This window comes from Microtus oregoni, unplaced genomic scaffold (genome assembly GCF_018167655.1).
Source record: "Microtus oregoni isolate MIOR12 unplaced genomic scaffold, Mior012 000064F_ref0000363, whole genome shotgun sequence".
In the NCBI taxonomy this organism is placed as follows: Eukaryota; Metazoa; Chordata; class Mammalia; order Rodentia; family Cricetidae; genus Microtus; species Microtus oregoni.
Window position 1 is genome coordinate 4,899,942 of NW_024543874.1, and position 4,117 is coordinate 4,904,058.

General features: G+C 50.3%; 1 pseudogene; it reads left to right on the plus strand.

The window, feature by feature from the left end:
* On the plus strand, window positions 1–2,350 carry LOC121439938 (annotated as a pseudogene).
* Window positions 2,351–4,117: the final 1,767 nt, after the last annotated feature.

Sequence of the window (4,117 nt, forward strand, 5' to 3'; positions counted from 1 at the left end):
ATGCGTCTGGCAAGACTTCCCGAAGGAGGGAAAGCCGGCTACCCTGTAAAGTATGGACCCCGGAGAGCGGGACCGGACACTGCACCTCTAAGAGCTTGTAATGACCCCAAGCTGACTGAGTACTGGCCTCGTTGAGTCAGGAGACTTTGTTTACCCAGGACTCAAACAAGGTTCAACCCCAGGAAGGCGGGGCCTATCACAGAGCTGGTTCAGATCCTTCTGTTAACAGCCAGGTTCCTTATGTAGGCTTCCAAAGACAAAACAATGCCCCGCCCCTGTGTTCAATCTGAGCTGTCACTCCACAGGGCCTCAGGCACCAGGTATGGCAGAGAAACTAAGCCTTTCTCACACCAGCTTCCTCAAGAGCTGAAGGGCAGGGCACCCTGCCTCAGGGGCTCTCTGAGGTCAGCTCTGCTGTTCCTGCTACAAACTAGATCTTAGCTCAGAAGGAACCTCTAACCAAGCAGAGCCAGGGAAGGGTTGGGATTGGCCTGCTTCACAGGACAGGTGGGCTTCAGGAGCAAACCCAGGAGACGCTTCCATCTGAAGGTCACCTACAAGCACCTGCTCTGTCCTGGAGCCGTTACAGGCTGTTATCCAGTGGTAGAAGGGGGGGGGGGTGTTGTTTGCAGATTGGGTCTTGACAACTGTAGATAGCTGTGTTTTGGCAGGGCCTAATTCTAAAAATGACCACTGAGACCACTGATTCTCCAGGTCGGGTTCTCAGTCCCAGGACCTTCCATGACTATGGGAAAGTTCAAGAGACACCCAGAGCCAAAGAAGCCCAAGGTTAGTTCATCTGCCTGGATTTCCACTTGCCATAATGTCTGCTGGTAAGTGGGGCCAGAGGTAAAAGCTCTTACTGGCTGGGTCGGCTCCTGAAGGCAGCTGTGCCTGTCTCATGGCCACCCCTCTGTGGCCAGGTGCTTTTTTCTGCTGTTTATTTAAGGTGTTCCTCTGTGTGTATGTGTGTGTGTGTGTGTGTGTGTGTGTGTGTGTATACACATGCACATATGTGCAGGTGAGGTGACGCTGCGGACCTGGAGCAGCGGCCGCAGGTCCAGGCTCCATGGCTGTGCAGCGGACCCGGCCGCTGAGACGCTCTAGTGGCCCAAGCGGGCCTAGTCGGTGTGAGCCCGGTGCGAGGTCCCGAGCCCCGGGGCGCTCGCTCAGAAAAATGAAACTCTGGACCACCTTATTAGTCTGAGTGGGGCAGTCCAGCTCAGGTACCTCTCCAATAACCTGGAGACCCTCCTCAAGCGGGACTTCCTCAAACTCCTTCCCCTGGAGCTCAGTTTTTATTTGTTAAAATGGCTCGATCCTCAGACTTTACTCACATGCTGCCTGGTCTCTAAGCAGTGGAATAAGGTGATAAGTGCCTGCACAGAGGTGTGGCAGACTGCTTGTAAGAATTTGGGCTGGCAGATAGATGATTCTGTTCAGGACGCATTGCACTGGAAGAAGGTTTACTTGAAGGCTATCTTGAGGATGAAGCAGCTGGAGGACCACGAAGCCTTTGAGACCTCATCATTAATTGGACACAGTGCCAGAGTGTATGCACTTTATTACAGAGATGGACTTCTCTGCACAGGGTCAGATGACTTGTCTGCAAAGCTGTGTGGGATGTAAGCACAGGACAGTGTGTTTACGGCATCCAGACCCACCCTTGTGAAGTTCGATGAACAGAAGCTTGTGACAGGCTCCTTTGACAACACCGTGGCCTGCTGGGAATGGAGTTCTGGAGCCAGGACACAGCATTTCCGGGGACACACGGGGGCGGTGTTCAGGTGAGTAGCTCTGCGGACTTCGCTGTGAAAGTATGGGCTTTATCTGCTGGGACATGCTTGAACACGCTCACTGGACATACTGAATGGGTCACCAAGATTTGGCCAATTGGGAGAGAAATCAATTGTAAGTGCTTAAAGACCTTGTCCGTCTCTGAGGATAGAAGTATCTGTCTGCAGCCAAGACTTCATTTTGATGGAAAATACATTGTCTGCAGTTCAGCGCTTGGTCTATACCAGTGGGACTTTGCCAGTTATGATATTCTCAGCATTACACCTGAGGTAGCAAACTTAGCCTTGCTTGGCTTTGGAGATGTCTTTGCCCTGCTGTTTGACAACCACTACCTGTACATCATGGATTTGAGGACAGAGAGCCTAATTAGCTGCTGGCCTCTGCCGGAGTACAGAAAATCAGAAAGGCTCCAGCTTCCTGGCAGGCGAAGCATCCTGGCTGAATGGACTGGATGGGCACAATGACACGGGCTTAGTTTTTGCCACCAGCATGCCTGACCACAGTATTCACCTGGTCTTGTGGAAGGAGCACGGCTGACACCTAGAGCTACCACTGCTGACTGACTTTGGGTGCCAGGGCTGCGGGTTTTGGGTGCAACGTCTGTGGCAGCCTGCTGCATGAACCAAAGTTCTCACCTAAAGGTATCGTCGCGCAGTGCACAATCACTTATCTCTGTTCGCCAGGGCTGGGACGGGAGGGCTTGTCTTACTGACACACGCAACATGCTAATGAGGTACACAGTGACTTACTTCATTTGTACTTAGTTACATTGGTCAGTAGAAGAGGTTGCATTTTTGGGTTTATCTTTCTGAGTGGAATATGGAGTAAAGACAGTGAAATGATTCATTAACCTGCTAAATGATTGCCTATGAAATCACATGGAGTCTGTTATTAAAGCTTTCTCCCATAGCCTTTGTTTGAAATTGAAGCAAAGGTGCTATGATATTGTTAGGCTTGAATTTTACAAGAGCCCTTGTTAAAAGAAAAAAACATATGTGTGTGCAGTGTCTGTGTGTGAGTGTGTGCAGGTGTCTGTGAGTGTGTGCAGTGTGTGCAGGTATCTCTCTGTATGTGCAGGTGTCTGTGTGTGAGTGTGTGCAGTGGGTGCAGGTGTCCGTGTGTGTGTGTGTGTGAGCAGGTGTCTGTGTGTGGGAGCAGGGGTGTGTGTGTGTGCGTGTGTGCAGTGGATTCAGGTGTCTGTGGAGTCCAGAGGTGTGAGGTTCTCCCTGGAGCTGGAGTTACAGGCAATTGCAAACTGCCCAATGTAGGTATTGGGAACCAAACTTGGATTCGTTGCCAGAGCGGTACACACTCTTCAGCACTGAACCATCCCTCCAGCCCCTTGCTAGCTTACTTTTGGATCTCTACCTGGAACTGGCTAATTCACCTGGACTGGGTGGTCACCAAGTTTCAGCGATCCTCTTGTCTCAGCCTTCCTGGTGTTGGGATTGCATGTGCACACTCCCAGGCCGGGCCTTTGTTTTGTTTTGTATTTGTTTTTCGAGACAGGGTTTGCCTGTGTAGCTTAGGTTGTCCTAGCACTTGCTCTGTAGACCAGGCTGGCCTTGAACTCACAGAGATCCACCTGCCTCTGCCTCCTGAGTGCTGGGATTAAAGGCACGTACACCACCACCTGGTGAGGGGCAGGTTTTTTTGTTTTGTTTTGGTTTGGTTTTGGTTTTGGTTTTTCAAGGCAGGGTTTCTCCGTAGTTTTGAAGCCTGTCCTGGAACTAGCTCTTGTAGACCAGGCTGTCTGAGGGCAGGCTTTTTTTAAAAGATGTCTTTACATGGCTATTGGAGCCCTACCCTGACTCATGATTGGTGTGAATGCGGCATCTGTTGGGTTAGAGCCTAAAGTTACCACACTGTGGGCTGGGGCTCACTGCCTTAGCTTGCTTCCTTTTACTGTGATAAACATCATGACCAAAATCAGTGTGGGAGAAGAAAGGTTTATTTGGCTTGCAGTTCCTGATCACAGGCGATTATTGAAGGACTTCAGGGCAGGGACTCAAGGCAGGAACCTGAAGGCAGGTACTGAAGCAGCAGCCGTAGGGGAATGCTGCTTACTGGCTTGCTCCTTGTGGCTTGCTCAGTCCACTTTCAGGACCTGCTTTGGGATGGCACCACCCACAGTGAGCTGGGCCCTCTCATACCAATCACTAAACAATAGATAGATAGATAGATAGATAGATAGATAGAAGATAGATAGATAGATAGATAGATAGATAATAGACAGACAGACAGACAGATAGATAGATAAAAAAATACCCTACAGACTCGCCTACAGGTCAAACTGACAGGCATTTTCTCAGTTGAGGCT